Source organism: Balaenoptera musculus, chromosome 20 (assembly GCF_009873245.2).
Source record: "Balaenoptera musculus isolate JJ_BM4_2016_0621 chromosome 20, mBalMus1.pri.v3, whole genome shotgun sequence".
In the NCBI taxonomy this organism is placed as follows: Eukaryota; Metazoa; Chordata; class Mammalia; order Artiodactyla; family Balaenopteridae; genus Balaenoptera; species Balaenoptera musculus.
In genome coordinates this window covers 18429316-18443210 of record NC_045804.1, presented here as the reverse complement: position 1 = coordinate 18443210, position 13895 = coordinate 18429316, and positions in this window count along the sequence as shown.

The following is a 13895-nucleotide window of genomic DNA, read 5'->3' as shown; positions in this document are numbered from 1 at the left end:
CAGAAGCTGGCTACTGTTTCCATCAAGAACAGAGCAGGCAGTGTGGCCACAGGGATTGGCATCGGTTGCCCTGAGAAGGAGTTCCTGATTTTCCTGAGTCATCCCATCCGAAAGAACTGACATCTTCCTTCTCCTTCCCACCCTCAACTCATCAAGAGGCAGAGGACGAACAGAGTGTATCTGGGGCCGAGGATTCTGACACAGTAATACCGTGTATACGGAAGCTTTCTCTACTAATGCTATGTCAGTTTCCTTTTCAGCTAGTTTCCAGCATGTCATTTTTCAAGTGCCCCACCCAGTTTCCTGGTGGCCAAGAGGAAAACCAGAGCAGATGATGGATAGAAAAGGAGGTGGAGCTTTCGAATACAAAGCTTGCCGGAATGCCAGAGTGGGTGGAACCTGTTTGTATTGAATCACCGTAAGTGGACAAGGAAGAGAGTCCCAGTAGGCGATGGGGTTATAACTCAGAGGTAGAGCATTTGACTGCAAATCAAGGGGTCTCTGGTTCAATCCTGGTTGCCCCCTCCCTTCCTCCTTTATCCTTTTACTTCCATTAAGTGGAAGTGAGTAAATATTTCTTCACTCCCAGCCCCAGGGTCACTAGAGGAGGAAGACAAGAATTCTCAACAGATTCTTGTTCAGAAGTACTAGTTACTCTCACATTCTAAATGACCACTGAGAACAGATCCCTGGAAGACTCTGTTGGCTTCAATTAAGACAAAGTCCATGAGGAAATTCTTAGTCTAAGATTAGATCTGAGCGCTGTGAACAGAACTTAGCAATATGATGTGTGACAGAGTAAAGATAAAGACATTCGTACAACATGTATTGTTGAGAGCTTAGTACACGCAAGGCTGCGGTGAATTAAAAGATGAAAGAGGGCAGCTGTCCTCAGGGAGCTTTCAGTCTAGTGGAAGTTGACACATTCACACACAGCCGTCAGAGGAAGAACACTCTGTAGCTCAAGAAAGAGATACCTTTTAAAAAGACCTATTCAGGGACTCTCACCTTTTAAAAAGACCTATTCAGGGACTCTCCTGGCGGTTCAGTGGTTAAGGCTCAGTGCTTCCAACGTAGGGAGTGTGTGTTCAATCTCTAGTCGGGGAACTAAGATCCCACAGGTGCTGTGTGGCTAAGAAACTTTTAAAAAGACCTACCCACTTCTTCTAGATATAATTTAGAAATCCAGCTCAGTCTTGTCCCTGGAAGTGTCCACTGCTTGTGCCAAGAACCCTAGGCACATCTTCAGGACAATTCCTCAAGTTTGAAAATGCCAAGTGGAAGCATTTGATTGGCCGAGCCGTGGTCAGACATGCATGTCGTCTTCCTCCAGGAAGGCGACAAGGTGGTCTTGCCTCACCAGGTTTGACAACACGAGATATTACCCCAGAATTAGAGGGGTGGGTGTTTGGATGTAAAAATGAATGCATCACCACTACACCTTTTTTCCTCCTTGAAGAAACTACTGTAAGGAGAGAGCATGGTAAGTTATAAATTTCAGTCCTGGCAGTCAAAGGTTTGCTTTCTCACACCCCTTTATTTCCCATTTGTTAAAATTAATTAAATCAAAATTTTGTATTAAATCATGTTCACATTTTATCATGAGTCTATCCATATATACTGTGATAGTATTTCCTTTCTTAAAAACTTTTCTGAAGAAAATTACCTCATTTTCTCATTTGTGTATTTTTCTTTGTGCCTATTGGTAATTTGAACTTCAACAGGCTCACAGTACAATTATTCACCTGCTCCAAACCTACCAAATTAATTTTTCAAGGCAGTCCTCCTGACACCCTCCATCCTTCTGTTTCAGGCTGTTTAGATCTGCCACCCAGTTTGGGGTGCCTTGGGAATTCCCATTCTGTCTCCTCTGTGTTGGATTCTCTCTGTTTCCTGGGCAATGTCTTCCTTTTTCTTAGTTTCCTTCTTTATATGGTGGAGAATAATCCGCAGGAGCTTCTTGAGAAAAAATATATGGGAGGCAAAATTCTTGAGTCCTGGCACGTCTGAAAATATTTTTATTTTACCCAAACACTTGAGAGATAGTTTGTCTGGGAATAAAATTATTGTTGAGAATTTTTTTTTCCAGAAGTTTGAAAATCATTGTCTTCTAGCTTCTCTTGGTAGGTTTGATGTCATTCTTATTTCCACATGTGACCTGCTTCTCTCCGTAAAATCTTAGAATCTTTGTTCCTGATGTTCTGAAGTTTTTCAATGATGTACATGGTGATCCCTTTCAATCTAGAGATTCAAATCCTATCTTAAGTTTTATTTTTCTTTTATACTTTGTTCTCCATTGTTTGCTCATCTGGGGACTTACCTTTTCTCTCCTACCGTTCCTTTGTCTTTTTCTTCCCCCCTACTCTTCATTTGTCTTTTTGTTGTACTTTCTAGGAGATTTGCTCATTTGATCTTCCGACTTTTTTGTTAGCTTTTTGATTTCAGTTTTCTCATAGTTCCAACTGCTCCTTTGCTATTACATTCTGTTCTAGTTTTATGGATACAGGTTATTCTCTGGTTTCTTTAAAATTATGGTTGTTTCTGAAGTATTCTTCTCCAAGTATTGTCTATTTTTCCTCAGTGTCCTTTTTGCTGCTGTTTCCTTTGGTTTTAGATTCTTGTGTTGAGAGCATTCACCAAATAACTGGCACTCCATAGGGTACAGGCCATTGGAAGCTCTGTGTTCTTCAGTAGGGCTTGCTGACTGATGGATTTCCTTGTGGGGAGTCCAACTGTGAGCCAGCCTTTTCATTTGGGAACTTCCAAATGCCTATATCTGTGGATCACCATGCCCCTATTCCTTGGGTCATTTAGTTTCTCCATAGAAAAATTCTGAGGTCTCCTGCCTGGGGAGTAGAACAAGGAGGAGGAAGGGAATTAGTGACCCCATTTTTTAATAAGCAGACTTTCGCTTAATCCTTACAGCCATTCTGAAAGCCCTTGGCCACCCAGTTGGAAGTGGAGGGGTCTCACAGCTTCAGTCTCCCCAACAGATCTTTCACCCTTGGGACTGGGGATAGAGATTAAGGATCTTAACTGCTCCTTATATAGACTTTCACCAAAATTCCCTATTTGCAGCCCACCTGGTGGTGCCAAGTTCCCAGCTTTTCTGGGATTCCTCAAGTATCAGTCAGTTCTCTTCTCTGTTCCTCTCCACAGTTCTCACTCTTGGAAACCACCATTCCATTTTCTGTCTGTATGAATTTGACTACTGTAGTACCTCATATAAGTGCAATCACACCGTGTTTGTCTTTTGTGTCTGGCTTATTTTACTTAGCATAAAGTCTTCAAGATTCCTCCATGTTGTAGCAGGTGTCAGAATTTCATTCTTTTCTAAGGCTGAATTTTATATATATAAAAACATAAATATAAACACTTTGTTTATCCATCCGTCAGTGGACACTTGCGTTGCTTCCATCTTTTGCTTACTGTGTATAATGCTCCTATGAACAGTATGAACAGAATATACAAATATCTGTTTGAGTGCCTACTTCAAATTCTTTGGAGTATGTACTCAGAAGCGGAATTGTTGGATCATATGGTAATTCTATGTTTGATTTTTTGAGGAACTGCCATATACCCAGAGATATTTTAAAATTTGATGCCTAGTGGGACCCAGGTCTCCAGATTTGTTTTTTTATCTCCCAGGTCATTTTAATGTGCACTCAAGATGAAGAACCACTGTCAGAGCCATTACTTAGCTTTCAGCTTCCTCTTCTCTGCTAAATCACACCCCCCCCCCACACTGCTTTCCATCTTCAAAAACTGTTTGACACAGCTCTTCTGTTCCCTCTCCAGTTCTCTTTGCCCTTGTCAAGTTATATATGCTATTGTTTTAGAAGAGTTTTGGGAGGGAATGGAGCTATTGATAAATACACATGTTCCATGTTTGTTTCTCTATGATAATTATTTTTATATGGATTTTAAAATGTGCATACATGTGGCCTATCTCTTGAGTTGGAATTCCTTAGGAGCAACTGCTTTGCTGTGCTTGCTCTTTCTTTACAGTGGCCAGGAAACAGTTTTCTTGCATTCTCCCATTCATTCATTCACTCATTTGTTCATGTAGCCACAGTACAGAACACCTACCACGTGCTGGGCGCACACCGTATGCCCCACATAGGATGGCAGTTGTTGGCCAAACAACAGATATAACTCTACCAACATATACATTTGGTCAAATGAAAGCTGTCTTCAGTTCCTTGCCCTTTTTGTTGTGTCTTTGTTTTGATAGACACATGCCAGGATGATATTTGAAGTTGCTTTCAACACACTGAGCCACCTCCACCTTTTAACCCTAGTAATTAAAAGGTCACTTTTTTATTTATTTATTTTTTAATTAATTTATTTATTTTTTGGCTGCACTGGGTCTTCGTTGCTGTGCGCGGGCTGTCTCTAGTTGTGGTGAGCAGGGGCAATATCAGTTGCAGGGTGCGGGCTTCTCATTGCGGTGGCTTGTTGCCAAGCACAAGCTCTAGGTGCGTGGGCTTAGTTGCTCCGTGGCATGTGGGATCTTCCCGGACCAGGGCTCGAACCTGTGTCCCCTGCATTGGCAGGTGGATTCTTAACCACTGCTCTACCAGGGGAGTCCCCCACCCTTTTAATTAAGGGTTGCAACACTTAACAGAATTTGGACTTATTACAGCAGGACTAGAATCTTTCATTACCCAGCAGGAGTCCCAACCTCAAGTCCTACTGTTCCCTATGCAATCACTACACCTTTTCTGTCTCTTAGTAGTTTCCAGGAAACCTGGGGGCTTTGGGTTCAATTCTACCCAGTGTTGCTGAGGAAGTTTTTGAGAAAGCTCAGCTGAAACTGCCTTAATTAATTAATTAATCATCAAAGTGTGGAAGAAGGGACTTGCTGTCCCTTCCTTTTGCTCTCACAGGGCCCCAGCTGGGGAGAGAGTACTTCCTTACAATATTCAGAAGGAATGTCTATTAGTGGATAATGGCAATGCGCTGGTGGGGGTCAGAACTCCGTGGTGGAATAGTTCATCACAAGGCAGCTGGTCCCTATTTCAATTCAGTTTTCTTCCCCAGAAATTCCCCCCTCTGTTTCTAAGAGACAGCTTAAACCCAATTGGCATCACTTTTAGAAGCCTGTTTGTACATTGATAGCTGAAATGCTTTTATGTCCCTTCCTTTGCCACTTAGTAAGAATTGCTTAAGTGGATGGAGTACATGCCACACACTCGGTGCTGTACTTTGGCTTCACATCTTGTACCTCAGTCTGTCCCAAGGGTGGGATGGGTATACAGGTACATGCAATTTGACAGCAGCTAGCCAACAGGTCACAAAAAACACTGAACCACAGAGTGAAACAATTATTCCTTTTTCAATTCTTTTTTGTTCCTGAGTAACTTAAGGGGAAAGTTTTATTTGGTGTCAACTGTCTAACACTTCTGAATCCTCTCTTTTTTTTAATCAAAGAGAGTAGATGTAACTATCTAGCTAGTGTTTTTTATTTGTTTGTTTTGGCTGTGCCACGCGGCGGGCCCTGGGCAGTGAAAGCATGACGTCCTAACCACTGGACCGCCATGAAATTCCCTAGCTAGTGTTTAATAATTTGTATTTGATTTTCCATTCTATTTATGGCAAGTGATACTGGTTTTCTTTTTTTTTTTAAGATCTCAACTTCAATTTACTTTTTTTTTTAAATTTTATTTATTTATTTATTTTGGGCTGTGTTGGGTCTTCGTTTCTGTGTGAGGGCTTTCTCTAGTTGTGGCGAGCGGGGGCCACTCTTCATCGCGGTGCGCGGGCCTCTCACTGTCGCGGCCTGTCTTGTTGCGGAGCACAAGCTCCAGACGCGCAGGCTCAGTAGTTGTGGCTCACGGGCCTAGTTGCTCCGTGGCATGTGGGATCTTCCCAGACCAGGGCTCGAACCCGTGTTCCCTGCATTGGCAGGCAGATTCTCAACCATTGCGCCACCAGGGAAGCCCCTGGTTTTATTTTTTTAATGACTTTATTGATATAATTCGTATTTGATAAATTTACCTATCAAACATGCACAATTCAATTGTTTTTAGTATATTCACAGAGTTGTGAAACGGTCACCACAATCAATTGTAGAACATTTTCATCAACCCCAAAAGAAACCCCATACCCATTGGCAATCACTCCCCATTCCCTCCAACCTATCCATTTCTAGGCAACCACTGATCTACTTTTTGTCTCTATAGATTTGCCTATTCTAGACATTTCATATATATTGAATCATATAACATGTGGTCTTTTGTGACTGGCTTCTTTCACTCAGCATACTGGTTTTCAAAGTTCATCCATGTTGTAGCATGTATCAGGACTTCACTCCTTTTTATGGCCATATAATATTCCATTGTGTGGATATACCACTTTTATCTGGCCATTCATCAGTCGATGGATATTTGGGTTGTGTCCATGTGTTGGCTCTTATGAATAATGCTGCTATTGTCAAAGAAAAAAAATAGTTGATCTAAGAAAGAAATGGAAAATTTTATTCAAGCCAAATTGAGAATTATAACCCAGGAACAGACTCTCAGAAAGCTCTGAGAACTGTTCTGCCCATTAGAGTCAAAGCACAGTTATATATGGTTTTGAGACTGAGGACTGTACATTAAATGACAGTTTACACAATCCAGGTCCACAGGTACAAAGCAAGTAGTGGGTGGGCCACGGGTCACAAGATTAAGAAGGAAGGTTATCTCCTAAGGAGTTATGAACCTTGAGATTAAGAAGGAATGTTATCTCTAAAGAGATCTGGTTAATGCAGATGTACAGTATACACTAAAGGGGAGGGGGAGGAGGCTCAAATGGGCAAAGACAAATTTTCTGTTTAAATTTTTCTTGCTATAAAATACGAGTTTTATTTCATCACTATGAATATTCAAGTTTTTGTATGGATATATGTTATCATTTAACCTACATCTATACTGAAGAGTGGACTTGCTGGGTCATTTGGTAATGTTACTGAAAGTGGGGTCCGGCTGCTCACCGCTCAAAAGCCAATAAAGAGGCAAGGTTGGTGGAAAGGAAAATTTGCTTTATTTTGGATGCTGGCAACCGGGGGGAGGGCAGACTCCTGTCCAAAGGCTGACTCCCCACCATTGACAATCAGTGGGCAAGAGCTTTTATAGATGGAGGGAGGGGGCTACACGCAGAAAGCTCTGACAGTTATCTTAAAATTGGTCATGCGGTGGTCTGACCAGCGTCATCTTGATTGTTTTAAGTACAGTTAATCTTCAGTTCCAGGGTCAGTTTGTTCCCATTTCCTTGAGGCCAGTTCTCGGAATTGTAGCAGCTTATGTCATGGCTACAGTCTGGTCATCACGTAGTTAACTTCTGGGGGGGGGGGGTTTCAGTATCTACAAGACAGCTCACAGGACATGGCTCAGAATATTATCTATAGCCCTTGAGAAGGAACTAAAGGTCCTTGACTATGCTTAATGACTAAACTATCTTATTTCTCTGATTAAACTTATTCTTTGGCTAAAGTTTTTTCACAGACAAAAGGCAGGCAGAGGATATGGCGGGGAAGGACCATAGGAACCTGCTCTGTTTCAGTAATTATGTTTAACCTTTTGAGGAACTGCTAGACTGTTTTCCAAAGGGTTGATTTTCTGTTAAAGTTTCTTTTTCAAATAAATTTAAGTAAATATTGACTCCGTATACAACAGCTACAAGAACTAATAAGTGGGGAATTCCCTGGCGGTCCAGTGGTTAGGACTTGGCATTTTCACTACCAGGGCCCAGGTTTGATCCCTGGTGGGGGAATTAAATTCTACGAGTGTGTGGTGCGGACAAGAGAAATAATAATAAAGTAGCTTCACAGTGGTGATCATTTTGAAACGTATAGAAATATTGAATCACTATATTGTGCACCAGCAACTTACATAGTGTTGTAGGTCAATTATTCTTCAAAAACAAACAGGGACTTCCCTGGTCGCGCGGTGGTTAAGAATCCACCTGCCAATGCAGGAGACGCGGGTTTGAGCCCTGGTCCGGGAAGATCCCACATGCCGCGGAGCAACTAAGTCCATGCGCCACAACTACTGAGCCTGCGCTCTAGAGCGCACAAGCCACAACTACTGAGCCCGTGTGCCACAACTACTGAAGCCCGCGCTCCTAGAGCCCGTGCTCCGCAACGAGAGGCCACCTCAATGAGAAGCCTGCGCACTGCAACGAAGAGTAGCCTCTGCTCGCCGCAACTAGAGAAAGCCCATGCACAGCAACGAAGACCCAATGCAGCCAAAAATAAGTAAGTTAATTAACTAATTTTTTAAAAAAGCTGCTGGATTCTGAAAAATAATGTAGTTATTAAAAACAAACAAACAAACTCATAAAGAAGGAGATCAAATTTTTGGTTACCACAGGCGGGGTGTGGGGAGAATTGGATGAAGGTAGTCAAAGGTACAATCTTCCAGTTATAAGATAAATAAGTCCTAGGGATGTAATGTACAACATGATTAACATAATTAACACTGTTGTATATTGTATATGAAATTGGTTAAGAGTGTAAATCCTAAGAGTTCTCATCATAGGGAAAAATTCTTCTTCTATTTCTTTTACTTTGTATCTATATAAGACGATGGAAGTTTGCAAAAAAAGAATATAGGTGAAAGAGTACACCTAAGAGCATTTGGAGGAGGCAAATTCTGCTCAGTGAAGGAAGGATATAGAGGCAAATACATCCAATAAGTATTTGTTGTGTGTTTATTATGTGCCTGCAGTGAGATCACACCCTAGTTGGGGAGACAGAAAATAAACAGATGCATAAATAATCCCATGTCAGGTCCTGATACGGGCATAACCCAGGCAGAGGCGTCCCCAAGCAAACAGCGGCATTCAGTGCTCAGCCACAGCAACAGAGGTGCTCATTCAAGTTCTGTGCCAGGTTTGGGAAGCATGCTTGGACCTACAGCCCCAACCCTGCTTCTTCAGCACTTACGGATGACATTTTGCCCTACCAAGTAGCTCTGTGTTGATTTCTTTCTGTGTGACTTTCGTTGACGCATACACAGAAAAGAGCACATATCAAAAGTGTGCAGCTCAATGAACATCCCACCCCAAGCACACCTGGGTAACCAGCATGCAGGATCCCTCGCCAGGTGCCCTTGCAGTCCCTCTGCCACTAACGGTTACCAGTGTCTTGACACGTACACCATAGATCTGTTTTGCATGTTTCTGAACTTTAAATAAGTGGAATTAACAGCACATGCTCGGTGCATACTCTCTGGTTCTTTTACTCAAGATTAGGTCTGTGAGATATATTCATGTTGTTGTCTCTATCAGTGGCTTGTTTTTTTCATTGTCATCTTTCATTGTCTGACTCTCACAGTTTATTTACCCATTCTATTAATGGACATATGAGTCATTTCCACTATTCTCTCTCTCTTAAAATTTTATTGGAGTATAGTTGATTTACAATGTTGTATTAGTTTCAGGTGTACAGCAAAGTGACTCAGTTATATGTATATATATTCATTCTTTTTTAGATTCTTTTCTCATATAATTTATCACAGAATATTGAGTAGAGTTCCCTGTGCTATACAGTAAGTTCTTATTAGTTATCTATTTTATATATAGTAGTGTGTATATGTTAATCCCAATCTCCCAGTTTAACCCTTCCCCCCACGTTTCCCCTTTAGTAACCATAAGTTTGTTTTCAATATCAGTAAGTTTTCCACTACTCTTTTTTTTTTTTTTTCAGCCAAGCCACGCCAAGTCCTAACCACTGGACCACCAGGGAATTCCTTCACTATTCTTTTAATACATTTTTTTTCTTGCTAAAAAAAGAATAAAAGTGAAAGAAAAACATCTCACTATCAAAAAAATTAAAAATACAATAGTGTCACACAGACACACAAAAATACTGGGACTTCCCTGGTGGCCCAGTGGTTAAGACTCCGTGCTTCCAATGCAGGGGGCTCAGGTTCGATCCCTGGTCAGGGAACTAGATCCCACATGCATGCTGCAACCAAGAGCCTGCATGCTGCAACTAAAAGATCCCTCATGGACTTCCCTGGTGGCCAATGCAGGGCACACAGGTTCGAGCCCTGGTCCGGGAAGATCCCACATGCCGCAGAGCAAATAAGCCCCTGCGCCACAGGTACTGAGCCTGCGCGCTAGAGCCCGCGAGCCACAACTACTGAGCCCAAATGCCACAATTACTGAAGCCCACGTGCCTAGAGCCGCTGCACCACAACAAAGAGTAGCCCCTGCTCGCTGCTACTAGAGAAAGCCTGTGCACAGCACCGAAGACCCAATGCAGCCAAAAATAAATAAATAAAATAAATTAAAAAAAAAAGACCCCTCATGCCGCAGTGAAGATCCCACGTGCTGCAACCAAGACCCGGCACAACCAAATAAATAAATAAATATTTTAAAAATACTTAGGAATAAACTTAACAAAAGGTGGACAAGACCTCTATTCTGAAAATTACAAAACAGTGCTGAAATTAAAGAACACTCAAATAAATAAAAGAATATACCATGTTCACATATAGAAGACTCAGCAATGATAGGGGATGTCAGTTCTCCAGACCCATAGAAACAGCACAATCCCAATCAAATTCCAGCATTTTTAAGTTGTCAAGCTGATTCTAAAATTTATGTGGAAATACAGAAGTCCTAGAATACCCAAAGTCATCTTCAAAGAAAGGAACAAAATTGAGCGACTTAACACTGCCTGCTCTCCATACTTTATATAAAGCTATGGTAATCAAGACAGATGGTACTGGCATAACGATCAACAAATAGATCAGTGGTGGAGAATCAAGAGCCCAGAAATAGATCCCACTTATATGGTCATTTGATTTTTAACAAGGCACCAAAATAATTCAATGGGGAGAAAAAGTCTTTTCAAAAATCGGTGCTAGAATAACTGGATATCCATATGGAAGAAGATGAATCTCATACCATATACAAAAATAAATTCCAGAGATGGCTCATCACTACCTAGGGTAGACCCAAAATGTAGTGATGTGAGCTAGTTAAGCCTAGAGTTGACTATGATTTAGTGACATCCAGAAGTGTGTACTCTTCAAGGCTCTCTAGATTACAGGAAGTCTCCTTCTTAATAACCACAAAACCAGGCAAATGCTATGGGCTAATGACCCAGCCACAGAAAATGCAGATTGGTGAACTGGAGACTATTATTATGCTCTGTGACTCCTGTTAAAAAGCAAAATTCAACTGAGTAAATTTGAAGATCTAATTGGTTTTATATAACAATTCATAAGGAGCTCTGAGGAGCTGTACAAAAATGGAAAACTTTTATAGGCGGAAGGGGGCAGAGCAAGGAAGTTATTCTAGCAAAGAATGGATTGTTTCAGGCAAGGTCACCTTTCTTTGGGGATAGTTGGGGGTCTATCAAGTAGATTACCTCACTAGTGTTGACCAGGTAATTCCAGATTGGTCACATTCCTGGGAGAAGCTGAAACTGCAGTTACGTTAGGTATTAAGTCTTGGTTTGCTGATGTGAGACTTAGCACAAGTGACCCCATTTGGGGGCCTGTTGTTTATTTTTTTAACACTCTCTAATTGTTTCCTAAGCATTGTGGCTTGTTTTTGAGTGGCATGTCAATACCTTCCTGGTTGTATGTGGCCTGTTTCCGTTGGAGTTGTGAGCATTGATGCTTGCAACCCCAGGCTAAACACGTTTTTATGATGTCCCCCTTTTTAAATGACCTTGTCCTGTCCAATAAATAAATGATTGTCTCCAAAAAGATTAATTCTAGAAGGATCATAGACCTAAAGCTGTTAAAGGAAAACATAGGAAAATATCTCTCTGACTTTAGGCTAGGCAAAGGTTTCTTAGTGCATGACTAGGAGTCTCTCCATGAGCAAACTTAGGCATGCACACTCTTCTGAGTTCTCTTTCAACTAAGCCTTGACTTTTGGACTTCCATGTTCCTCTCTGCATTGTCCAATTTTAGCAAGAATCTTGCGAAGTCAGTTTAGTTAGAATCAAAATCCTCCCTCCGCCATATCTGACCTGGTCCCTCATCCCCCATCATCCTGCAGGTGATGTGTGATCATTCTGGCCTGCCTTTACTTTGGTTTAGCCAGAATTCTATCCCTGCCCCTGATATTTTTTCTTAGTAATTTTTCATCCACTAACCCCTGCACTGCTGCTTGGCTGTAAATTCCCACTTGCCCATGTTTCATTCAGAGTCGAGCCCAATCTCTTTCCCCCACTACAAGACCCCATTGCAGTGGTCCCTATTGGCCCTAATCTTAAATAACATTATTCTTTAACAAGTGTCATGAATAATTTTTCCTTTACCAAGAGGACACAAGAAACATAAAAGAAAATATTGATAAATTAGACTTCATCAACATTTAAAGTGTCTGCCTATCAAAAGACACTGTTAAGAAAATGAATGGGCAAGTCTAGACTAGGAGAAATTATTTGCAAAATATATATCTGACAAAGAACTAGCGTCCAGCATATGTAAAGAACTCTTACTACCTGAAAGTAAAAAGATTGTAAGCAATCCAATTAAGAAATGGAGAAAAGATTTGAAGAGACATTTCACAAAGGAAGAGATACAAATAAATGGCCGATAAACCCATGAAAAAATATTTAATATCATTAGTTATCAGAAAAATGCAAATTAAAACCACATTGTGACACGCCACATGTATCAGAATGTCTAAAATTAAAAAGACTGACAACACCAGATACCAACTCTCAAGCAAATTGGTGGGAATGTAAAATGGTATATACCATTTTGGGAAAAGGTCTGGCAGTTTGTATAAAAATAAAATATATTCACCGCGATGAAGAGTGGCCCCCGCTCGCCGCAGCTAGGGAAAGCCCTCGCACAGAAACAAAGACCCAACACGGCCAAAAATAAATAAATAAATAAATAAATAAATAAATAAATATTTAAAAAAAAAAAAAAAAAAAAAAAATAAAAAAAAAAAAATAAAATATATTGACCTACCTCTCAGCAATTCCATTCTTAGGATTTTACTCAAGATAAATGAAAACATATGCTCACAAAAGACCTATATAGAAACATTCATAGCAGGAATTCCCTGGTGGTCCAGTGGTTAGGACTCTGCACTCTCACTGCCAAGGGCCTGGGTTTGATCCCTGGTCGGGGAAATAGATCCCTCATGCATGCCACAACTAAGGAGTCCACATGCCGCAACTAAAGATCCCGCATGCCACAACTAAGACCCGGCACAGCCTAAATAAATAAATAAATATTAAAAAAAAAAAAAGTGGTTGCCTGTTGGGGGAAGGGACAAAGATTAACTGGGAAGGGGAATGAGGGATGATGTCAATGTTCCATTTCTTGCTGGAAGTTTGGGTTACACAAAGTTAGTGAACATACACCTAGGATTTATGCATTTCATTTAATGTAACTTTAATATAAACACTGTAAAAACTGAATATCTAATTATAGTTAATGATACGCATGCTGAAGTATTTAGGAGGAAGTGTACTGTTTGTCTGCAACTTACTTCAAAATGTACTAAAAATAGGAGGACTTACTGGATGGAGAGAGGGATAGATATGTGTATAGAAATGTAATAAAGCAAGTAGAATAAAATGTTAACTGTAGAATCTAGTTGGTAGTATATGGGTGTGTCATGTAAAATTCTTTCACCTGTGTTGAATGAAAAATTTCGTAATAAAATGTTGGAGACTTTTTTAAAAAGGTGAATCAATGTAAGTAAAAGTATTAAATATCATTGCTTTATGAATGTGACAAAAATTTTGAGAGTGGTACTTGAATGACTGAAGTGGAGAAGTAGAACATTACTTCATTGAATCTGCACAGCAACTTTATGAGGTTGGTTAGGTGCTAATAAAATCATTGTTTTAGTAATGGGGGAACTAAGGCTCAGAAAGGTTAACTGACCTGCAATGTGGCATGCCAGGATCTTAACCCAGGTAT